This window comes from Triticum urartu, chromosome 1A, assembly GCF_056163025.1.
Source record: "Triticum urartu cultivar PI428250 chromosome 1A, HENAU_Tu73, whole genome shotgun sequence".
Taxonomy (NCBI): domain Eukaryota; kingdom Viridiplantae; phylum Streptophyta; class Magnoliopsida; order Poales; family Poaceae; genus Triticum; species Triticum urartu.
In genome coordinates, this window is record NC_141873.1 from 519,227,875 (window position 1) to 519,253,545 (window position 25,671).

Below are 25,671 nucleotides of genomic sequence, written 5' to 3' on the forward strand. Positions count from 1 at the left end.
GAGTCTTCAAGAGACGGAGTACGCCGCAGCAAGGTCCTTCTTGGATGTGTTGAGTCAAACTTGAAGCATTCAGAGAAATCATCCTCTTGAAGATCATCTTCAGAACACATAAGCGTCAGCCCTTTCCATGTACGCCGACAAGTTTCATGGGCGACAAAGGCATTCTTGGTGGCAAGGTTGCGAATCCTATTTACGTCCACCAAGAGGCTTTGTATTTGGCGCTTCAGCCAATCATGATGCTTATCCTGTTTCTGATGAAGGGCAACCAGAAGCTCTCGGTCATTGAGAACATGGGATTGCTTCTTGGGCCGTTGTGCAATGGTGCTTTCAGTGGCTTCAGTGAGGGCACGATGAGGTGCACGGGTAGTACCAGCCAGAGGATAAACACGAGTGGCTGCTGGGTCGCCTTCAATGTGTTGAGAGAAACTTTGCTTATCAGCATTCTGAAGACTAAGGGGCTCCTTGACAGCTTCTGGATAGATGGCTTCAACTGACATGTCGATGTCAGGCAGAAAAATCCGATGATTGCGAGCAGAGGGCTGATAGGTGACAGCTGAGTGTAGTTTGATCAGACGCATAATCCATGGGGCGTAAAACTTCAAGCCAAAGAGATCAGATCCGGATGCAGCAAGTTGGCGGATGAAGAAGTCTTGTGCATTGAAGGTTTTGCCGTGAAGAATATGGAAGACCAAAGTCTTCATTGCACCTTCCAGCTTTGCATGTGGAGAATGTCCTTTGATGGGCCAGAGAGTTCGCCTTATGATGTGATAGATAGTGCGTGGCAGATACTCAAGGTCTTCAACAAAGAACTCCTTAGGATATTCAGCATCTGGAGGCAAAGGCTTCATCATGCTAAGCATCTGACTCATGTTGGGTTCAGGCTTGTGAAAAATGCTTTCCATAGCTGCACTGTGAAGCTGACAACCAGGTTCATAAAGATCTCCTGGAGTGGGCAGGCTGGTGAGCTCAATGATATCAAAGGCTTTGGCTTCGTGATGAACATTTCTTGTCATCCACTCAAGGACCCAAGTCTTCGGATCCCTGTTGTAGCCACGAATATGAAGAGTGGCATAGAATTGGAGCAGCAATTCTTCGTTCCAGTGCTCCTTGTCAGTGATGAACTGTAACAAACCAGATTCTCTGAAGCAATCCAGCGCTTCTTCCAAACAGGGCAGACCAGTTATGGTTTCAGTGTCAAGACGCATATGGGAAAAAATGCGACCTTGATTGTACAAGATGCATGAGTAATAACTGCGCTGCTGATAGCTCCAGATCCGATCAGAAGATATTCTTGCCTTTGAGTAGGGGTTCTTGGCTCTATTGAAGAAGGTGTTGTGTGCTTTGAAGACATTGATATTGAACGATCCGGGTGCAGATGCAGTGCCTGGAAACCTAGGCAACCTTGGCATTGGCTTCTGAACCGGAGGCCTGCGCTTGACGTGATAGTCAAATTGGTGACCAACAGCAGGTGGAGGAACAAGAAGAGGCCATTTGACAGTTATGAGCTAACCATAGTTGTATGCTTGCTCAATAGTATGTGGCCTTGGTGGCGGAACATGAGTATTGGCATCAACAGAGGTGTCAGGCTGCACATCTGTTGCAGGTGCATCATTGGCTTCATTGGCCTCTGGCACAGTGTTAGGTGCAGGCTCCACAGTGTCTTCAGCCATGACCATGTCATTGGCTTCAGTGGTGTTAGTGGTGGTAGCCTCAGGATTGTTGACCTCCACTTCAGAAGCTGGAGGGTCGGTCACATTCTCCTTGAGAACAACATCTTGGTGAGACGGGGGTGTAGCAACTCTTGGGGCTTCTTCTTCATCTTCTTCTTCATCGGCTGATGCAGCCGGAACATCTTCAGCCATTTTGGCTTCGGATTCAAACACGTGCATTGTGGGAGTGACTTGGGGCCTTGGTCCTTTGCGAAGCCTGCGTAATGCGGGCGACGGTTGTGGAGATGGAGTGTGCTGGGCCACAAATTCATCATCATCTTGCACTGTTGGGGTAGTTTGCGGTTGGGGAGAGCTTGGAGTGTCTTGTCTCTGTGGGTGATCAGCCCACGATGCATCCTGAGCAGTTGGCGTCAGAGGACGACCAATGCTGATGAGTGCGCTGTGCGTGAGCACAGGCGATGATACCAGGTGGTGCTCGATCTGAGGAAGGACTTCATCATCTTCAACATTGTCATGGTGACCAATGTCTTCAGCAGCGATGGGGTCCACTACTGGAATGTCTTCAGGAGCCTCTGTGGAAGCAGGCTCATGAATTACCATCCGTCGTTCTTGATGCGAAGAGGCAGGACGAGCAACTGAGATGGGCTCAACAATAAGGGGCTTTGTGGGAGCAGCCCGATCTTTCTTGGTTTTGCGCTTCTTCTTGGAGGGAGCGACATCAGAAGCTTCAGGATGTTTCCTCTTTCTGGCTTCAGCCTCGGCATCCCTTGTCTTCTTTAATTCTGAAGCCACTATGGGGACCTTAGGCTTCGAGCCTGTCATACTAGCTGGGAAGACAATGGGATGTGCTTCCTGCCTTGTTGCTTCGGGTTCGGCCACAGCTGGCTTCTTCTTCTTCTTTGTTGCAGCCATCCTGGGATCGATGCCAGGATGCCCAAGAGCCTCGCGCTTTTCAGCTTCATTGTAGGCTTGCACGCACTTGTCAACCAGACTCTTCATGCGCTCACGAGAACCTTTAGCTTCTTCACGTTTCTTGAGAAAGGCTTCCTTGAGCTCATGCAGCATAGTATTGAAGTTCTTGACATCTTGCACGTTGAGCTTTGCCATGTGCTGCTTGAACTGAGCTTTCTCATAGTCGATCTTTTTCTTCAGTTCAACGATGCGCTGAGCTAGAGCTAGCTCAGAAGCAATGGCGCTAGTGAAAGCGACGCTGAGGCCAATTGGAAGTTGCAGATCATCAAAGCTGAGATTGGGGGTTTCAAACCACTCATCAATGAAGTTGTGAAGGATTGCTACGTCAAAGAGAGGAAAATCATTGAAGATTTCTGCTTCTTCTTTGCTCTTGATCAGTTGCTCAAGAGCGTCATCTGCAAGATCTTCATCGCTGGACAGATCAATGGCGTCGTTGCGCAGAATAGCAGCAGCAGTCAATTCTTGGCTGGTGGGTTGCAAGGGCATCTTTACATCGAGGGCTTGGAGATGCGTGACAAATCTTTAGACTGCACACTGTGTTCAGGAGGTGCAGTGGCCAGAGGCTTCGCCTGTAAGACCTTTGGTGCAGGAGCAGGCTTTGAAGCTTTAGGCTTCTTCAGTTTCTTTGGCTTCGGCGGTGTAGGCGCTTCATCAGATTCAGCATCATCTGCAGGCTCATCCATGGCTGTCCCTTGAACCATGATATGAGTGATGATACCTTCCAGGTTGTAAAAGGGCCCAACAAGATTGGGTTCAGCTTCGCGTGTGCCATCAGCACGAGGAGCAGAGGGGCCTGGATTGAAGTCTAAGCCTCGTGACTTCTTGTTCTCTTTGGCCGAGTTCCTGGCAAATTGAAGGTTGCGCTTGAACAAATTATCATCGCGGCACCACAGTAATGAAGATGGGTCTGCATCCGTAGGCTGCGGTCCACGGACCATGCAAGGATAGAAGCCTTGTTCAATGTCTTCAGCTCTGGACTTGGGTTGAAGATTTCTATATAGAATGTCTCCCCATGGTTGTTTGATGGCATTCTTCTCGGCATATTCCTGGGTCACAAACCTGTACTTGAACCATTGCTCTGCCCAATATCTTTGGATCCATTGGATTCGAGTTTTTCGCTGATTGTAGTCCTCCTCTGGATCTGTCTTGTATAGCTCATAGAGGTCAGGAGGCAAATCTCTTGAGGTGTTGCCACGACGCTGTCTGCCACCCTTTCTTGTAGGTTTCTCTGGTTCCATGAAGCTTAAACTGAAGGGCTTCAACACGTTTAAAGGCTTCAAAGGCTTCCGCTTTCTGGTCAAACAGGAACTGGCTTCGGGAGAGTTAATGCGATGCTGTAAGAATTCTGCAAACGAATGCAGACTATGAGAACCAAGGGATTCTCCCACGGACATGTACCTATGACAACATTAAGGTGCGAGGAAAGGGGAAGAGGTCATATGCATTCTCAGAAGATTTTGAAGATAAATCAGTTTAGAAGACATTGACCTCACAGTGCGAAGACATTCACTCATAGATAGAGAGTTGGTTCCAGATTTGTACGAATCCACGAATAAGTACAAGTGAGGAATCTAACTACTTTGTGAAGCATAAGTGAACATACTAGGCATATTATGAGATGCAGTATGAAATAGATCCAACTTGTGTGAACAGAAACTGCTTGTGGTAGAAAGTGAATCTATAGGATCAAAGGGGCCGTAAAAAGGAAGTTTTATTTACCACACGAAGAACTGCTAGACGGAGTGGGAGAGGAGGCCGAGCAGTTCGATCGTCCGTGCCCTAACTTGGCGATGGAGGACACCTACGGCGACGGTGGAGAAGACGATGTCCGCGGCCGGCGTGAAGACGGCATCGGTGAGGTCGGGGCAGCTAAGCGCTTCGTCGCCGGCGTCGTCGAGGCCTAGCGGTGGCGCTAGGGTTTCTGCAAGAGTGGAAGAAAGGATAATGACTGTGGTGAGGTGTGTATTTATAGGGACAGGGACGGCACATTGTTATTACACAGGTGCCCCTGGCGATTCACATCTGAAGGACACGTGGCCATCATGCAACATATCGGAGGTTGTTCCACGTTCCCACGCACGCCTGGATTGTCGGGTGGTTGTTCCCACTTCTCCGGGTTTCAGGTGAAGGAATTAGCATTGAAAATGGACTTAATGTTTGTCTCTGTATCTTCTGCTGACTAGGACGCAGAGAAGACATTCGACAGTTTCAATAGAATGCATATGATTTGGATAGATAGAGTTTGAGATAGAAAGCATAGAGAGATTAGGGTCCGATCACATTCACTTAGTTCAAAAGATTCAACAAGAAAGACGTAGCTATAAGTGAATGCTGTAGAGGACAGAACACTAGTATGTATATATCAGAAGACAATCAAGTCAACATAGTGAAGATAATCATGAAGACAAGTTGAAAATGAAGACAAACAAAATGTGAAGACATAGCACATGTAAAGCCATGGGTAAAACACTTCAAACAGAAGAATTTGGTGGTGGCGTTACCCACCATATAGGAAGTATTAGACCCAGACACGGTGCACAATTATCGTGGCGCTCCGAAGTCAAATTCCACGTTAATGTATTCACATTCAGAATGTAAGTCTTCATTGACTGAAGATATACTTTACTTCGTGTGTTGCACATCTAAGTCATCAACATGCATAAGTGTTAGGATGTGTGCCTGATCACAGGACATTTGAGGATTCCAAGATATTTAGCTCACACCGTAACTTGCAAAACCTCTTCTCATCCAAGGGCTTGGTGAAGATATCTGCCAATTGCTCTTCAGTGTTGATGTGTATGATATCAATATCTTCCTTCACAACATGATCTCTGAGAAAGTGATGACGAATTTCAATGTGCTTTGTCTTCGAGTGCTGAACTGGGTTGTTGGCAATCTTGATGGCGCTTTCATTGTCGCAGTAGAGTGGTACTTGCTTCAGGTGAATGCCATAGTATTTGAGTGTTTGCTTCATCCATAGAAGCTGAGCGCAGCAAGATCCAGCAGCAATGTATTCAGATTCAGTAGTGGAGAGAGATACACAGTTCTGCTTCTTTGAAGACCAACATACAAGTGATTGTCCCAGAAAATGACATGTGCCTGATATAGACTTGCGATCCACCTTGTCACCAGCATAATCAACATCCGAGAATCCAACTAGATCAAACTCTGAGCCCTTTGGATACCATAATCCTAGTGTTGGGGTGTGAGCCAAATATGTGAGAATTCGCTTCACAACTAAGCGATGCGATTCCTTTGGTGCCTCTTGGAACCGGGCACACATGCAAACACTAAGCATGATATCTGGCCTAGATGCACATAAATAAAGTAAGGAACCAATCATGGAGCGGCATACCTTTTGATCGAACTCCTTATCATTGTCGTCGGGACCCAGATGATGTTTGGCTGGCATTGGCGTCGTGTAGCCTTTGCAATCTTGCATTCCAAATTTCTTCAGGCAATCTTTGAGGTATTTCTCTTGATATATAAAGATGCCGTTGCGTTGCTGACGTATTTGAAGACCAAGGAAGAACTTCAGCTCACCCATCATGGACATCTGATATTGCTCTTGCATCATATATCCAAACTCGTTAGTGTATTTCTGATTGGTGCAGCCGAAGATAATGCCATCCACATATATTTGGCACACAAACAGTTCACCATCATATGTCTTCGTGAAGAGAGTGGGGTCGAGGGAACCAGGTTTGAAGCCTTTGCTCTTCAGGAAGTCTTTGAGTGTGTCATACCAAGCCCTAGGGGCTTGTTTGAGGCCATACAGTGCCTTGTTGAGCTTGTACACCATGTCAGGATGTTTTGGATCTTCAAAGCCAGGCGGTTGTGCAACATACACTTCTTCGTCAATCTTGCCACTGAGAAAAGCGCTCTTCACATCCATTTGATGCAGAAGAATGTTATAATGATTTGCATAGGCCAGCAGTATGCGTATGGCTTCAAGTCTAGTCACAGGAGCAAATGTCTCATCGAAGTCAATCCCTTCAACTTGAGTATATCCTTGAGCAATGTGACGAGCTTTGTTTCTGACAACTTGACCATGCTCATCTTGCTTGTTGCGATATATCCATTTGGTGCCTATTATATTGTGCTTGCGAGGATCAGGACGCTTAACCAGTTCCCATACATTATTCAGCTCAAACAGTTGAAGCTCTTCTTGCATAGTTTGAATCCATTCAGGTTCCATGAAGGCTTCATCAACTTTCTTGGGTTCAGATATTGAGACAAATGCGAAGTGTCCATAGAAATTTGCTAGCTGTGTTGCCCTTGAACGAGTGAGTGGACCTGGTGCATTGATGCTATCAATTATTCTCTCAATCTGCACTTCATTTGCAACACGAGGATGTACAGGACGAAGATTTTGCTCTTGCTGATCATTTTCATCGTTAGAAGGATTGTCTTCAGGCTGATCATTGTCTTCAGGTTGATCAGGTGCGGAGATGATAAGTTCCTCTTCAGGCTGAGCTTCAGATGGTATGCTTTCTCCAGTTCCCATAAGTTTGATTGATTCACTGGATGGAACTTCATCTAGCACATTTGGCAGGTGCTCTCTTTGCGAGCCGTTAGTCTCATCGAACCGCACATCCACAATTTCAACCACTTTATAGTGAAAGAGGTTGAAGACTCTGTAGGAGTGCGAATCCTTTCCATATCCAAGCATAAAACATTCATGTGCTTTTGGTGCAAATCTTGAAGTGTGATGTGGATCCTTGATCCAGCACCTGGCACCAAATACTCTGAAGTAACTGACATTTGGCTTCTTACCAGTAAGGAGCTCATAGGATATCTGGTTCAGAAGCTTGTGAAGATAGACACGGTTGATGATATGGCATGCAGTATCAATGGCTTCAGGCCAGAATTTTCTTGGAGTCTTGTATTCATCAAGCATCGTCCGAGCCATCTCAATAAGTGTTCTATTCTTGCGTTCGACGACGCCATTCTGCTGTGGCGTGTATGGAGCTGAGAATTCATGTGTGATGCCCAAAGTATCAAGATATGTATCTAGGCCAGTGTTCTTGAATTCAGTGCCATTGTCACTTCTGATGTGCTTTATCTTGACGCCATAGTTGTTCATTGCTCGATTGGCGAAGCGTCTGAAGACATCCTGCACTTCAGTCTTGTAGAGGATTATATGCACCCAAGTATATCTTGAATAATCATCAACAATGACAAAGCCATAGAGACAAGCAGTAGTAGTAAGAGTTGAGTAATGAGTGGGACCGAAAAGATCCATGTGGAGCAGTTCGAAGGGTTGAGTCGTTGTCATGATTGTCTTCGAGAGATGCTTGGCCCTCGTCATCTTTCCTGCTTCACAGGCACCACATAAGTGATCCTTCTTGAACTTGACGCCCTCGATGCCTATGACATGCTTCTTTCTTGCAAGAGTGTGCAAGTTCCTCATGCCAGCATGCCCTAGCCTCCGATGCCAGATCCAACATTCTGAAGCTTTTGCTAGAAGACATACGGCAAGCTGTGGTCCTGCTGAGAAATCTACCACGTACAAATCATCTTTCCAATACCCTTCAATCACTAGAGACTTGTCAGATTCCATTAGAACAAGGCAACGATATTTTCCAAACATCACAATCATGTTTAAATCTATCACGCCATGATTTTCATGCCACAACACTTAATCTAATAAACATGATAAAATGTGGTCTGACAAAAACTTTTGACTGTTTTGTCTTTGCTTTGATTCAATGTTTGACAGCTGTTTGCAAGTGCTCTAAAAATCAAATAAATTCTCCAACTCTTATACTCCTTCTCCTTGATCCAAAAACCTTTCCCAATGATCGTGCCATGTGTATAGGACATAAAAATAATTTCTTACAAAAATAATTTGGCCAAATAGTATTTTCAAAAATTAGTTTTCCAAAAACCCCTGAATTGAGATTTGCACTACAAGTACTTAATTAAGGGCAGTAAAAATCTTTATAAAAATATATTTGTTTCCTATTAGCTATAGGACACCCAGAAACCACAAAAATATAATTTTAAAAGTTACTTTCCTATTTTATTTAAAGTCTTTTTCTTTAGTCTAGAAATGGTCTTTAATAGGTTAAAATTATTTTAATACTTTAAAAATATTTGGGAAAAACCTAGGGAAACACAGTGGACATATATTATCCATATATAAGAGTTTCAACACATGGTCATGTTCAAGATATTGGTCAAATCCTTCAAAAACCCTTTCTGGATATTTCAAGCTTTTGAAATATTTACAAAGGAAATATTCCCCAAAAATTCCAAGAAAATTCTAGCATGTCACATATGACATGTTCGATGATCTTGCCAAGTCTCATGTCATGGAGAATAGTATAACCCCATGAAATCCTCTCAAAACCACTTCTTTCCTTTTTCAAGTTTGAACAACTTTGCACTGTCAAACATGTCCAAATGCTCTCAAACTTGGTGCACATTCTCAAATGGTGTAATAATGCATCTACACCAAATGGAACAAGTTGGAGAGAATGTTATCTTGATCAAAGTGCCCCAAAACCCTCTCTGTCCAGAACCAAATTTGAACAACTTTACATTGGAAACTTTCTCCTTTTCATCTCAACATTTGTGCACATGTTCAGAACCTCAAATTATGACACTAGACTAAGTGGTGCATCAAGGAGAATAGATTTGCATGACTAAATCTTGGAAAGTCCATTTCTGTTGATTTCTAGGGTTTACAAAAGTTGCATTGGCAACTTTGCCCAAATGAACTCAATCTTGGTGGAGCCTCTTATTTTCTAAGGCCATTTGACCCTGTCAAGCCTCATGACAAGGGAAGTTCATTTGCTTGCCCAAACCTACATCAAATACCTTCTGACACTTTTCCAAAATGCCATTTTGACCTCTTCCACTAATCATCATGGGCTCAACTTTGTTCCACAGCTGCTCCTGACCCTCTTCTACCTCCAGTAACTATGGCTGCATCTCAGCTCAATGATTGAGGGGTGAAACCACCTCATTTACCCCTCTCGACAGCCCATTTCCATCTCTCTCTCAACCCCACTCTTCTCCTACTGGCCACCCATGGCATCCAAGGCCCTTCCCCCTTTCTTTACTCCCTCCTAGACCTGATGGAAATGCTTGGGGGCACCCACATTGCATAGAAAATGGCCGAGCCGGCCATTTGGGCGCTCTGGAGCGCGCTACAGTGCGCTCCCGCACTGTAACCGCCCCCTGCCAAGCGTCTCCGGCCACCTCGGGCGTCCCCAGCGCGCCCGACGATGCTCCTCGGCGTCCTCAACATGCCACGGCCTGATACCCCTCCTCCTTCTCCCTCCTCCTGCCTCCTCTCGCACGCGCACCGGCCGCCCGAGCGCTCCAATGGGCAGCCTCACACGCGCGATGCCCTGGCACTTCCCCGCTCCTTATCTCCCTTCCCCTGGTCGTAGACCTCCTCCACTAACGCCCCGGACACACCCACATGAGCCCCCGTGACCTGCAGCAATGGCAACAGCCTCGCCGACGAACTGGACCACGGTGAGCCACGGGCCGGCTATATAAAGCCGTCCCAGGCCTCCCTCTGGATCCCCTTCGCCCTCTCTCACTCCCAGTGACCCCTTGGACCAAGCCAACTCTCTCCCCGTGCCCTCCATCCACCAGCATGGCCGGAACCTTGCCGTTGGCCTCGGCTTAAATTCGCGCCACCCGAGCCCCCTCCTCCTCGCCTCATCATCCCATGGCATCACCACGACCATCATGGAACTCTCCCCTGCTACTTCCCCTCCTTCCCGTGACCATGCAGTTGAGCCCCATCTCCATCGCCCGCCCCGCCCGCCACGGCCGACGAAGGGCCCGCGTCCGACCACCCCTGCAGTCGCAGTGCACCTTGGCGGATGCGGCGTTGTCTCCTAGACCCGCTGGTCTGCTGGGCGTCGCCAGAGATGGCCGGTGCCACCGGGGAGAGCACCGGCACGGTCCGGCCTCGCCTCCTCTGTCTCCCGACGCGCCCACGCGGGAGGTTGGGGATGAACCCGACTAGTGGGCCCCATGTGTCCCTGAGGGCCGGGCCCGCGAGTTAAGTGGACACGACTTCTTCGAAAGCCGTCTCCCCGCGGCCAAGGCACACTCCTGGTGGGCGTTTTCGACGCCGCCACTCCCCCCCTCTGCGCGGCTGAGCGACTGGGCCAGGCCCAGTGCGCTCGGCACTATATCTCGCCCGCTACGCGCTGTCGCCGCCCAGATCCAGCCCATTCGGGTAAAAATCTTTTCCTTTTTCTTTTCTGTAAAACTTGTAAAATCTCCCAAATTTTCAAATAAGTTCCAAATTTGATGATTCAAAATCCTAGGGTCTTCTAAATTCCTGATCTACCTCATGGTACAACATTCACTGTTTTCCAGAAAAGTTTCCTTCACACATATTTAAATAAACCTATATTTCCTTTTCTGAGCCAAACTTTAGAAAATCACAGAGAGCACATATTTAATCAAAATTCCATTGTTCAAGCTCCAAGATGATTCTAAGTTCATAACTTAGTTTATGAACAATTTTTTATACTTCCTGTGCCACACAAAATAATGAGCCATTTCTTCATACCTGTCAACTTTGCCAATTCATAGGGAATTCATTTGAACCCCAAATCCAGTGAAACCAACTCCTAGATGCTTCTAAAATCATGTTTTGTTAAATGGGTGCCTTTGCTCATTTTTCAAAAATATATTTCTGTACACTTCTTGCAAATCCATAAACCCCTTGATTCCATCATATCAAGATGTTAAGAAATATCCACTGACCCAATTCCAATGAAACCACTTTGGTTATTTTTCATATAACCTGAGATGTCCTAGAAAAGTCAAATTAATATTTTTAGAGCACTTTTATTTTCTGCCTTGTTGTGTTGCTTATTATGGTTGCTTTCGACGATAGTTGACGAAGTAGACGAAATGCTCGGAGTTGGACCAGAGATATTTGAAGACCTCGAAGACTTTGTTAAAACAGGCAAGCAGCCCTTTGACCATGTCTAAGAAACCCTTTTTGTGCATGTCATATGACACTTTCATTGCTTGCATCGAAGTCATGATAAAATGGTGGCCACTTGAGGTGGTGCCTCCGTTGCTTTTCTCGTTGACACTTGCATGATGCATGACCCTACCTTTCTACGAGGGTTATGCCGGTGGGAGTAGATAGGATGCTAAAGTAGTTGCTACACAAAGTGGATCAGGGTTATGCATGGAAAGAAACAAGTGTGGTTTGACATACTTGCAAACAACCCAGTGGGTGCCACTAATGCCCCTGGGAGATGATGATGAACTAGGTCACTACTTGGTGGAGAAGTAGTGTACCGAGGCTTGATAAAAGTGTTGTTTACAGAGACGGATTAGATTTAACATTTTTCAACCGTCCCAACCAAACATGCGCGACCACTCTACCCTTATATGGGAAAGGGCATTATTGATTACCTAGGCCGATACTAACTTGGGGCCCGCATTACTAGTGACGGGGGAGAGTTGGTGCTCTCTTTCGGGACGGGGTCGTGCCAGGTAGGGCGGCCATGACTGTTTTCACAGGGCACCGGATACACCGTTGTGTCCCCTCTCGGATGTTACGATCTCGAGTGAGTCTCGTATGATGTACATCGTGAGGATATGGAACAACGAGTGGACTCCTTGTTAGTGTCGTCTAGGGAAAGATAGTGATCAGGTGCTTACCCCGGGTACTTGAGGTACCGCGGGTCATGGATGACACGGAAGTTCCCCGGATCTTGTGGGTAAAGTGTGCAACCTCTGCAGAGTGCAAAACTATTCAAATAGCCGTGTCCACGGTCAAGGACAGTTGGGTGCTGCTGCTTAGACTACGTCCATATGTTTCTGGAAAACAACACGGTTTGGTAAATATGTTGATGGGATTCGTGAGGAAGTCACGATGAGCTTGAGCACGAGTTGTTCACAACTCCTTCTCGATGTTAATGTCTGTAACCTCCTGATACTTGTTGCAGATGCATTCATGTCCTTGATAAATGTTGATCTTACTTGCATGAGAAAAATTAGCTTTCCGCAAAAATGTCGATTTAGCAGTAGTGCCTTGCATAATTATTCTGTTATCACCCTTGGGTTGCTTGCGAGTACATTCAAAGTACTCATTGGCTTGCCACTGGTTATTTTATTGGCCATGCATGAAAGAACAGGATATGATGAAGAATACTTCGGTGACGAACATGCAAGATAGGATGCTTCCCAGTCAGAATGCCTGTAGGGTTAAGGCAGATGGCATGGGTCCAAGTTATTGACGAAGATTTCCGCTGCAATTTTATACTCAAAACTTGACCATAATGGTCATAATTTATGTAAGTCGGTATGTATGGATGTAAGCTCTTGTTATTCAGCTTCTGTGTGTTCAGTGAGCATTGATCTCTGGGATCACTGTACACGTGCATCGGTGATCACAACTTATGAGTCGGGGTCCCCACAGAGCTGGTATCAAAGCCATCCTGAATGTAGGAAGCCCTAGTTAGCATGGTCGTTAGTTAGGGTAAAACTATTTCCAAAACTATTACAAGTTTTCAAAACTATCTATACTTCTCTTCCCTTCTCAGTTTCTCGAAAACTAAGGTATACTTTCCCCATCGATCTCTTCCCTTCAAAACTATTGCAAACGGTCGCTAGCACCCTCAAGCCCCTGACCGCGGGATTCCTTGTAATCCTCGTGGATAGCCTAGAAGGATTACACCTTGCCAAACACTCACCCACCTCTTCTGAACCCAAGATTGGCGACACCACAACAAGACGATGCTAATAGAAGATACGCCTTTGAAGAATGAGGACATGAAGACCCAGAGGATGGTGACACCTTAGAATTTGCCCCAGGATGATGCAACCTTGTCCTATGACGATCTGGGTGTAAGATATGCAAGACCATGATAGGCATCGCTAATAGAGCAATCATGTCCTTACCGTTGTTGTATCGGAAACCACCGGTGGATGAGAACCTCGCCATTTGGTCCGCCTTACTATAGTGAGCAAGAAAACGGTTCTCTTCATCCCCCGCTCTTTGTTTCGATATTGTCAACAATGTGTCCGACAGATTGGACCTCTACTATGCCTTGATGATATCATTGCATAAAGGATTGCCTACCTGGTACCGTCAACGCCTTAGGAGGCAAAAGGGATCATCATGATTAAGAAGACAATGGAAGACCGAGTCAATACCTGCTACGAGAAGCCACCTTCACCCCACCACTTCAACAGGCAAGAAGTTGTTGAAGAATCTTCAGGCTCAACCCGGATTGTTTCATTGAACAAAGAGACGTAGAAACACCTGAGGGAAACCCAGAAGACTGCACAAGGCACGAAGCAAAGCACGACTATTGAATCCGAGAACCCCTAGGGCAGGATGAGCCGTGTACCCCCTATGCGCAGTCGAGTCCATATGGTGGTTCGAATAGAACCATGATTGTGTGTTGCTTGTTTTTATTTGTTTGTGTTCTGATATCAATCGCCCTTTTTGCCCTAGGCAACAAGTACGCAACTATATCACCTTACTTACCTTGTTTCTTTTGTTTGGCCCTTTCGGCACTTGTTTGTTTGCACTTGCACTATAGAACCCCCTTTAGGCATCCCCCTCCTCTATGCTACTTTTCTCTCTCATCTCTCTCTCCTCAACTGAAGACCAGCAAGGCAAGATGCACCAAGGACTCCACCTCGGTGACCAACTAGCACTGAAGACTTTTGCTACAGCCTCCTAGACCAAGTGCAACCCCGTATGTTTATACCTCAAGACTGGAAATCCATCTCTAGACCCTTCGAGACTTCACAAGATACCCCAGCTCGAATCCTTTACCATGTGTGAGGGAGTCCTGGATTAGGGGGTGTTCGGATAGCCGAACTATACCTTCAAGCCGGACTCCTGGACTATGAAGATACAAGATTGAAGACTCCGTCCCGTGTCTGGAAGGGACTTTCCTTGGCGTGGAAGGCAAGCTTGAAGATGCGGATGTTCAGATCTCCTACCATTGTAACCGACTCTATGTAACCCTAACTCTATCCGGTGTCTATATAAACCGGAGGGTTTTAGTCCGTAGGACAACATACACATCAACAATCATACCATAGGCTAGCTTCTAGGGATTAGCCTCTCTGATCTCGTGGTAGATCAACTCTTGTATTACCCATATCATCAATATTAATCAAGCAGGACGTAGGGTTTTACCTCCATCGAGAGGGCCCGAACCTGGGTAAAACTTCGTGTCCCCTGCCTCCTGTTACCATCCGGCCTAGACGCATAGTTTGGGACCCCCTACCCGAGATCCGCCGGTTTTGACACGGACATTGGTGCTTTCATTGAGAGTTCCTCTGTGCCATCGCTGTCAGGCCCGATGGCTCCTACGATCATCAATGGCGATGCAGTCCAGGGTGAGACCTTCCTTCCCGGACAGATCTTCGTCTTTGGCGGCTTTGCACCGCGGGCCGATTCACTTGGCCATCTAGAGCAGATCGAAAGCTACGCCCCTGGCCGTGAAGTCAGATTCGGAAGTTTAAACTACACGGCCGACATCCACGGGGACTTGATCTTAGATGGATTCGAACCACTGCCAAGCGCGCCACACTGTCACGACGAGCATGATCTAGCTCTACCGCCGAACAAAGCCCTGGAGGCCGCACCCGCATCGGCTCTGACCCCTAGTTCGGAGCCGGCCGCGTCGATCGAGGACGGGCGGTTGGATGCCACCTCGGGGGCTGTGATCCCAACGGCGGTTGAGCCGAACACCAGCCCCGTACTATGCAAGACTCGTGACTCCATGGAGCTGGATTCTTCTCTGGACTCCGAACTCTCCGCGCCCCTGCCGAGCAAATCCGATTGGGCGCCGATCATGGAGTTCACGGCCGCGGACGTCTTTCAGCACTCGCCTTTCGGTGATATCTTGAAATCACTAAAGTCTCTCTCTTTGTCAGGAGAGCCCTGGCCGGACTACGGTCAGCAAGGTTGGGGTACGGATGATGAAGAAATTCAAAACCCACCCACCACCCACTTTGTAGCCACTGTCGACAACTTAACCGACATGCTCGACTTCGACTCTGAAGACATCGACGGTATGGACACCGATGAAGGAGATGATGAAGAACCAGTGCCTACTAGGCCCTGGAAAGCCACCTCGTCATATGACATATACATGGTGGACACCCCAAAAAAGGGAGAGGGCGATGGAACTGCGGAGGATGACCCCTCCAAGAAACAGCAAAAGCGTCGGCGTCAACGGCGCCGCTCAAAATCCCGCCAACACAAAAATGGCGATTCCAGCATGGGAGATAATAATACCCCGAAAAGCGCCGAAGAACATCCCCCCGAGCAAGATTTAGCATAGGAGGATGGAGAAACCAGCCCTCATGAGAGAGCGGCTGACAGAGAGGTCGAGGACGATAATTGTATGCCTCCCTCGGAAGACGAGGCAAGCCTCGACGACGACGAATTCGCCGTGCCGGAGGATCCCGTCAAACAAGAGCGTTTTCAACGCAGGCTTATGGCCACAGCAAGAAGCCTCAAGAAAAAACAGCAACAACTTAAAGCCGATCAAGATCGTCTAGTCGATAGATGGACTGAAGTCCTTGCGGCCGAAGAGCATAAACCCGAACGCCCCTCTAAGTACTACCCGAAGCGCAGGTTGCTACCCCGATTAGAGGAGGAAGCACTCGACACGGCCGACAGGCCACCTTGTGGCCGCGACAGAGAGTCCCCATGGCCCTCCACCCAAGCCGCACCCCGTACCAAGGCACGGGAATATGCGCCGGATTTACGAGACATGTTGGAGGACAAGGCAAGGCAAACAAGGTCGATCTACGGATCGCGTAGGCGCCCCACGGCTCGAGATGATAACCGTCACGCCGGCCACACATTCGGCAGGGCCGAACACAGTAGACAAAGCTCATTGGAGCTACGTCATGATATCGCCCAGTTACAGAGGCGCTGCACACCCATTGTGCTTCATAGACGAAATTATGGATCATCAAATCCCCGAGGGTTTCAAACCCGTAAACATCGAATTATATGATGGCTCAACAGATCCCGCGGTATGGATCGAGGATTATCTCCTTCATATCCACATGGCCCGCGGCGATGATTTCCACGCCATCAAATACCTCCCACTCAAGCTTAAAGGACCAGCCAGACAGTGGCTTAACAGCCTGCCAACAGGGTCAATCAGCTGTTGGGAGGACCTGTAAGCCGCATTCCTCGACAATTTCTAGGGCACTTATGTGCGACCCCCAGACGCTGACGACCTAAGCCACGTAATTCAGCAGCCAGATGAATCGACCAGGCAATTCTGGACATGGTTCCTAACAAAGAAAAATCAAATACTCGACTATCCGAACGCAGAGGCCTTAGCACCCTTCAAGCATAATATCCGTGACGAATGGCTTGCCCGGCACCTAGGATAGGAGAAGCCGAAATCTATGGCAGCACTCATGGCACTCATGACCCGCTTTTGCACGGGGGAAGACAACTGGCTTGCTCGTAGCAACAATATGACCAAGAACCCTGGTCATTCGGACACCAGGGACATTAGTGGCAGGTCGCGTTGCAACCAGCAGAAGCGCCGCATCAACGGCGACAATGCTAAGGATACGGTAGTTAATGCCGGATTCAGAGGCTCCAAATCCGGTCAGTGGAAAAAGTCATTCAAAAGGAATCCTAGGGGCCCGTCCAGCTTGGACCGAATACTCTACCGCTTGTGCCAAATACATGGCACCCCCGAAAAGCCGTCCAATCACACCAACAGGGACTATTGGGTGTTCAAGCAGGCAGGCAGATTAAGTGCCGACAATGAAGACAAGGGGCTGCATAGCGATGACGACGAGGAGCCCCGGCCGCCGAACAACAATGGAAAGAAGGGTTTTCCCCCACAAGTGCGGACGGTGAACATGATATACGCCACCCACGTCCCCAAAAGGGAGCGGAAGCGCGCGTTAAGAGACGTATAAACGATAGAGCCAGTCGCCCCAAAGTTCAACCCATGGTCCTCCTGCCCGATCACCTTTGATCGACGAGACCATCCCACTAGCATCCATCATGGTGGATTCTCCGCATTGGTTCTCGACCCAATCATTGACGGATTTCATCTCACTAGAGTCCTTATGGACGGCGGTAGTATCCTGAACCTGCTTTACCAGGATACAGTGCGGTAAATGGGCATAGATCCCTCGAGGATTAAGCCCACCAAAATGACCTTTAAAGGCGTAATACCAGGTGTAGAGGCCATCTGCACAGGCTCGGTCACACTTGAAGTGGTCTTCGGATCTCCGAATAATTTCTGAAGCGAGGAGTTAATCTTCGACATAGTCCCGTTCCGCAGTGGTTATCACGCACTGCTTGGGCGAACCGCATTCGCCAAGTTCAATGCGGTCCCGCACTACGCATACCTTAAGCTCAAGATGCCAGGCCCTCGAGGAGTAATTACGGTCAATGGAAACACCGAACACTCCCTCCAAACGGAGGAGCACATGGCGGCCCTTACAGCAGAAGTACAAAGCAGCCTCTCCAGGCAGTTCTCCAGTCCGGCCATTAAACGTCCGGACACAGTCAAGCGCGCCCGGAGTAACCTACAACAAGACCGCCTGGCACGTTCCGAGCAGGTGTAGCAATGCGGCCCCAACCCCAACCCCCGTAAAAAGGCGATGCCAGTACTTCGCGTCCATAACTACGCTCTGGAAATACCATGGGCATAGGGGGAGGGGCACCATTACGGCACGCCCAAAACACGGCTTAAACCGCACCAGGGGCTGCCGATTTTTTTTACTTTTCTCTTACTTCTAGGACTCTACTCTTCGGAAGGCTTGTTCGGCAGTTTAATTGCCACACAAACGATGCAAGAACCAGGGAAGCAGACAAGCCATGCCGCATTACGGAAATCACATGTGGTCTCTATCACGAGCAGTATACCTGTTTCGCATACTATTCCGCAGCTTGCCCCTGGAGCAGACATGTTAAATAGTCCAACTTTTCGTTTATCGCATTACTTGTATCGTTCTGCTTTGATCGCAGCTATTTTAATGAACAATGCACAGCCTTTGTCTATTTTTTGCATTACCTTTATATATATATATGTTCCTTAATGACATGTTGCACCCGTACACTTTGGTACGGCCAAAATACGCCAGGGGCTTCAGTACCCCTCAACACGGTGTAAGAAGTCCGAACACTTTAACAAGTGCGGCACCCTGAACTTATAGCATTATATACATCGGCTCCGAATCATGTCTTGGGTCAATAGTTGGGTTTGCCCGACTCCTATGTTTTGGTGCCTTACGTTCTGCTATATCAGCTAAGGTAGCACTAGGAGAACCACTGCGATTGTGCCCTAGTTAAGCTGGGTCGAGCACCTCAGTGGAGAAAGCTAAAACTGACCGTCATGATGAGGCGAGAGCTAGTCGCTGTTCGAGAGGTCTTTTCGAGTCCTTAAAGACTTATACCGCTTAGGGCGACGAGTCGGCTATGTCCGGCCAAGGCGTGGATAGCGCCCCGAACTCGGTCTTCCGAATACTAGGGGCTTCGCCGAAATTTAAAATTATAGAATTCTATGGCTAAGTGAGAGTGTTCACGCATTATAGTCCGATTGCCTCGTTCGTTGGGCTGAGCACCTCCCTCGAAGGACCCAAACATGGGAAAAAGAGCGCCCAGGTTTATCCCCGAACACCCCAGCACTAGCGGCAAGGGGGCAGAAGCCGACGACTCGCCATCTCTCAGTATTGATAAACAGCCGCATAGAAGGTAATATTTTAAATTCAAGCAGCATTGCTTAGCGCATATGAACAAGTTTTCAGCACAGAGGATAACACGAGCGGGTTTTACTCAAAAAATACATCCTTGGTACATTCATCCGCAACAAGGCGGGCACCCTTCAGAACATCCTTATAATAATTCTCAGGCTTGCGATGCTCTTTCCCCGGCGGCGGCCCGTCCTTCACAAGCTTCTCCGCATCCAGCTTGCCCCAGTGCACCTTAGCACGGGCAAGGGCCCTACGGGCACCCTCAATGCAGACGGAGCGCTTGATGTCTTCAAGCCTCGGACAGGCCTCCACCAGCCGCCGCACCAGCCCGAAGTAGCTCCCAGGCAGAGCCTCTCCAGGCCATAGCCGAACTAGGAGGCCCTTCATGGCCTGTTCGGCCGCCTTGTGGAGCTCGACCAGTTGCTTCAGTCGGTCGCTCAGGGGCACGGGGTGTCCGGCCTCAGCGTACTGAGACCAGAACACCTTCTCCGTCGAGCTGCCCTCCTCGGCTCGATAGAATGCGGCGGCATCGGATACACTCCGGGGAAGATCTGCGAATGCTCCTGGAGAGCTCCGGATTCGGGTAAGTAACAGGTAACTCACGTTTATGTGTCTGCTTTGCATAAAGAATGCCTTACCCGCCGTAATCTTCTTCGCCTCATCCAACTCCTGGAGGGTCTTCTGGGACTCGGCCTTGGCAGATTTGGCATTTTCAATAGCCACCGCAAGCTCGGACGCTTGCGTCTTCGAGTCACGCTCCAAACTCTCATTTTTTTCCATGAGAGCCTGAAGCTCTTGCCGCACCTTGCCAACCTCAGCCTCATACCTCTCCCGCTTGGTGCGCTCCACGGCCGCACTCTTCTCGGCCTCGAGCAGCGATTGCTTAAGGGTCGCCACCTCAGACATGGCCCCTACAATAGCCATGTCAATCCTGTCATTTTTTCCAATTGCACCTTTATTATATACATATTCAAACAGGATATCTCTTACCTTCCTTCTCCTCGAGTTGCTTCTTGGCACGCCCGTGCTCTTGCTCAGACTTCTCGAGGCTCTGCTTCAGCACGTCCACTTCCGCAGTCAGTGCGGCGGACGCTAGCAGAGAAGCCTGCATACGCATATTGACTCCTTTTGTTAGACTCCTGTGAATTCTTTGATCCTCTATTCGGCTTTTCTTCCCGAACGCCCAACAGAGCATCAGGGGCTACTGTCTATGCGGTAACATTATTTGAACATTCTGTACTTACCTCAAAGCCTGTTAAAAGGCTTGTACAAGCTTTAGTCAGTCCGCTTTTGGCGGACTGAACCTTCTAGATCACCGCACTCATAATAGTGCGGTGCCCCTCGTCGATGGAGGCACCTTGGAGCGCCTCCAACATATTGCCCGGCGCCTCCGGTTGGACGGAGGTCACCGGCACGGTAGGCTTGCTCCTCTTGGAAGGAGGTCGCCCGCCGGACTCTGGAACCCTTGAAGATTCCGGAGCTGTGTCCGGCCTTAAGCCGGACTTGGAGCCCTGGGGGGTTTCCTCCCCTTTACTCCTGGAGTCCGGGAGGTCGCCTTGCGGCGCCTCCAGGACCACCTCCTCCCTGCTTGGAACCTGTTGGGACAACACTTCGGTGTCGCCCGTAGGGCGTGGGGAGGAAGCCGTCGGAAGCGAGTTCACCTCCGACGAGTCTAGTGAACCGCTCGACGATGCGTCGAGCCGGTCTTTGGGTGGGCTGCATAAACACATTCGACATAAGGGAAAGTTGTGCAATAACAAATACTATGAGTCACTCCGGTATCCGGATACTTACGATTTCGCCAGGGGCTTGACCCTGGGCTGCCACTCCTCTTCGCCGTCGCCAGCATCGGTGGAGCAGTCCGGAGGAAGGGTTTTCCCCTTCTTGGACCCTCCAGCCTCCTCACAGAGGGCGGCCTTCCTTTTCTTCTCTCCTCCCGCTGGAGGGGGAGAGGTCTGTTCTTCTTCCTCCTTGTCTTCACGAGAGGAAGGCGCTTCGGGACCGTCGGATGAGGAGTCCGACACCTCCTGGCGCCGGGCATTCTTTCGAGTCCCCGTGGCCCTTTTTGTGGCCTTCTTCTCCGGCACCACATAGGGCACCAGAATCAGCAGCTTCGCCAAGCGAGCGTCCGCTGGGCCTTCGGGCAGAGGAGCCGGACAGTTGATCTGTCCGGGCGTCGCCACCCAATCCTCTCAAAGATAAGGGAACTCAGATCCCGCATAGAGTCAAACTATGAAAACTGATACCCTGTAAACGGACAAAAACGGCTTACCGCATGAGCGTGATGCTGAGTACTGAATCCGCGATCCTCGGCAGCGGATGCGGGAGCCTCGGCGCCCTTGAAAAGCATCCTCCAGGCATCTTCGTACGTCGTGTCAAAGAGCCTGTTTAGAGTTTGATGCTGCGCCGGGTCGAACTCCCAGAGGTTGAAGGCCCGTCGTTGACACGGGAGGATCAGGCGGATGAGCATAACCTGGACTATGTTGACAAGCTTGAGCTTCTTGTCCACCAGGGTTTGGATGCATGTTTGGAGTCCGGTCAGCTCTCCTTTTTTACCCCACGACAGGCCGGTCTCCTTCCAGGAGGTGAGCCGCGTAGGGGGTCCGGACCGAAACTCGGGGGCTGCGACCCATTCGGGGTCGCACGGCTCGGTGATGTAGAACCACCCCAATTGCCACCCCTTCAGGGTCTCCACAAAGGAGCCCTCGAGCCACAGGACGTTGGCCATCTTGCCAACCATGGCACCGCCGCACTCTGCCTGGCTGCCGCGCACCACCTTTGGCTTGACATTGAAGGTCTTTAGCCATAAGCCGAAATGAGGGCGGATGCGGAGGAAAGCCTCGCACACGACGATAAATGCCAAGATGTTGAGGACGAAGTTCGGGGCCAGATCATGGAAATCCAGGCCGTAGTAGAACATGAGCCCCCAGAAAAATGGATGCAGAGGGAAGCCCAGTCCGCGGAGGAAATGGGGGAGAAATACCACCCTCTCATGGGGCCTAGGAGTGTGGATGAGCTGCCCCTTCTCGAGGAGTCGGTGCGCGATGTCGCTGGCCAGGTATCCGGCCTTCCTCAGCTTTTTTATGTGTCCCTCCGTGACAGAGGAGACATCCACTTGCCTCCCGCTCCGGACATGACCGGAGAAGGTTGAGGTGGTAGTGCGGACTTGAGTGCTGGAGCTCGAGTGCGCAACAATGGATAGGCGGAGGAGGAAGAAGGCGTGGGTGAAAAGGTGGATCCTTATCCCCTTATATGGGTGGACGCGGTTATGTGTCCCCACCAGCCTAGTAAAACTTGCTTATCTCCAAGCGCCGTAATCAAAGGCGCGGTTGGGTTACCCACACCCATATTGATGAGAATCCCGGAATGAAGGGAAACGATCTCTGCTTTGACAAGGCGTGCCAAGGAAACCGCCTCGCATAACGCGCTGAGGTGGGATAATGAAACGATTTGGGTAAAGGCTTGGCCGTGGCGTGTCGCACCACGGAATACGTCAGCAGATTAGATTTGTGTTAATATTATTATTCTCTCTATGGCAATATGTGGACACTTATTTTGCAGAGCCGGACACTATCTTTGTGTTCAAAATCTTCTATGAAGTACTTGGAGGAGGAACCCGCCTTGCAATGCCGAAGACAATTTGCGCGCCGAACTCGTCGTCATTGAAGCCTGGTTCAGGGGCTACTGAGGGAGCCCTGGATTAGGGGGTGTTCGGATAGCCGAACTATACCTTCAAGCCGGACTCCTGGACTATGAAGATACAAGATTGAAGACTTCGTCCCGTGTCCGGAAGGGACTTTCCTTGGCGTGGAAGGCAAGCTTGAAGATGCGGATGTTTAGATCTCCTACCATTGTAACCGACTCTATGTAACCCTAACCCTATCCGATGTCTATATAAACTGGAGGGTTTTAGTCTGTAGGACAACATACACATCAACAATCATACCATAGGCTAGCTTCTAGGGTTTAGCCTCTCTGATCTTGTGGTAGATCAACTCTTGTATTACCCATATCATCAATATTAATCAAGCAGGACGTAGGGTTTTACCTCCATCGAGAGGGCCCGAACCTGGGTAAAACTTCGTGTCCCCTACCTCCTGTTACCATCCGGCCTAGACGCATAGTTCGGGACCCCCTACCCGAGATCCGCCGGTTTTGACACCGACAATGTGCTTAACCCACATAATTGCAAGAGAACTGGTTAAGCCTCCGTAACCTTGCTTATCACTGGGTTCATTATGGAACTAGTGGACATAGTGAACGAGCACATTATCATCCTAATATAGCACAAGAACTGACGATGCCATAGGGGAGACCGATCTGAGGATAAAGGAATAGAGGACAAATGACTTGATGGGTTTATATCAGTGACCCTGAGGAATTATCTGAGACTCTTTGGTGGATTATAAGGATTTCATGTTGAACTTGGTGGGATCGTATTAATGGAGTAGCATAACTTTCATTACCCCTGAGTAAATTGGATTTTGTAGAACAATTATGATCGCAAGCTGAGATTCTTGGAGGTGCAAGGATTTGACTTGATCAGATGATATTGATAGGAGACAGTTGATATTACGATAATGACTTGGGGGAAACATGTATGGATTTTCGTTGGACATGAGATTTGGATTTAAGTAGGTGATTCTAGTTGAGTATAGATGCGGAGTAAGTCTACATGGTTCGGAGTAAACTGGATTTGGACTGATGATCTTGATCGTGATACCATGTTTCTCGATGGACAATAAACTAGGAGATTGGAGTTGATTTAAGGATCTATATAAGCTTGAGGTTGGAAGTTACTTGACCCCGATAATGGGAATTGGTGGACTGACTATAGTAAAGATGACCCTTTTCAAGTATTTGAGGATTATAGGACATTAGAAGATCGTGTGGAACACCATATACATTGAATTTGTAGAATTAATGGATTATGTAGTGATCAATGGAAGTTAACGGGTTGTTGGATTTGATTCATAGGAATGAAACAAGATTTTGGAGTGGCATACGACGTGTTTCCTTAGGATAGAGATGCAGTCACATGGACTTTGGAAGAATAGGATGATCACTTGGATTATCGTGTTTTAGTCCAGTTTGTATGCTCTACCCATGGATTTTTAGGGGTAGCCCTACATATGAGTTTGGGGATCGTAGACATGTACGATTTTGTTAGACCTCCTCTCGAGGGTCCTGGGGATATGAATAGCATGAGTAATGGCGGGAGTTGACACATACGAGATGATGCTTTCGGTGGTATAAGGTGATTTGTTTGAAGGACTAGGTAGGCTATTGGCATCTCAGAAACCATGCTTAAAGATAATATGATAGCGTTCACCCACACACTAGAATCCTTGAAACCCTTAAGCCCTACCAAGCCACAACATGGTCGGACCATGACCTTGGGCCTTGACTCTAGGTCTGGAAGACCTTGGTCAATACTCAACCGTGACCACCACCAATACCTTAGCCCACTCTACGTACCCCATATACTTCATAGAGTACTTGGGCAAGTTAGTTATCATCTTTATTTGAGGACACACATGTCCACCTGAAGACGGAAGAAGAGTTGTTCAGCTGGTTAGGGAACGTTTGAAGACCGCCATGTCAAGAAGGAAGAACTACAACAACCACCATCGTCAAGAAGTAAACCTCCGCGTCGAAGACCAGGTGTATTTGCAAGCCACTTCTCTTAATGGAACCAAGCATTTCCATGTCAAAGGGAAGCTCACACCAAGATTTAACAACCCCCTCTGAGATCGCTAAGAGACGAAGAAAAGATAGTTACCAGCTGGAGATACCACCCGAGTTACCCACTGTGCACAGCATTTTTCCACGCGACACACCTCGGAAGTGTTTCCAACTTCCTAACTAGCCCGATCTCTACGAGGGCATCGGCCATCGAGCCATCGACCCCTAGCCCAATCTAACCTACCGCGAGCTACCCATTAGCAACCTGGGTCAAGAAGAACGTCATACACGAAGCCACACCATCAAGTACTTCAAGTTCAATGGAGCACCACATGGAAGCAGAAGCAACATGAGGACTTTAAGACTACCCCAGATCCAAGTTTCTCTGTCCCTTTCCGCGCCTAGTCTGGGAATCTCGGGGACGAGATTCTTGTAAGGGGGTAGGTCTGTCACACCCTGATTTTCATGCCACAACACTTAATCTAATAAAAATGATAAAATGTGGTATGACAAAAACTTTTGAGTGTTTTGTCTTTGCTTTGATTGAATGTTTGACAGCTGTTTGCAAGTGCTCTAAAAATCAAATAAATTCTTGAACTCTTATACTCCTTCTCCTTGATCCAAAAACCTTTCC